This window comes from Fragaria vesca, linkage group LG6 (genome assembly GCF_000184155.1).
Source record: "Fragaria vesca subsp. vesca linkage group LG6, FraVesHawaii_1.0, whole genome shotgun sequence".
Taxonomy (NCBI): Eukaryota; Viridiplantae; Streptophyta; class Magnoliopsida; order Rosales; family Rosaceae; genus Fragaria; species Fragaria vesca.
In genome coordinates, this window is record NC_020496.1 from 30,986,710 (window position 1) to 30,987,232 (window position 523).

Consider the following 523-nt stretch of genomic DNA (forward strand, 5'->3'; position numbering starts at 1 on the left):
CCTATAAGAAGAACAATACAAATACAAAAATTTTATACTGACCTTTTCTTTTGGATGAGCCTTTCCTTTTCTTTGAAACTGATGTAGTGTACTCATCATCTGGTACTGCGTTTCGTTCTTGTTGCATGGACTGATCACTCCTCTTTGTTTTCCTTTTTGACCCCAAGACATTCTTCCATTTACCTTTATTGCGAGCTTTACGTTTCTTTTGTGGATCTCGTAAAACCAAATTTGCATTATTTTCATGCATTTCAATGTCGATGTCTAAATCATCATTCGTTGCACCATGTCCTTGTTCAACTTGTAAGTTACCATCTAATTCTGCCTCCAATTCTAACAACTTTGACTCGACCAAAGTGCATGATTTCTTGTCTTTTGAACCTTTCGCTACAATCCTCTGTGCTATTTGAGATAACTGACTATATTGAATGGTGGAAGATGTGCTAGGAACACTTACATTTAATCCACTGGGCAGACCACCATGTCTAGCATCATGTTTCCATCTCTTTAGGTAATATCTAGA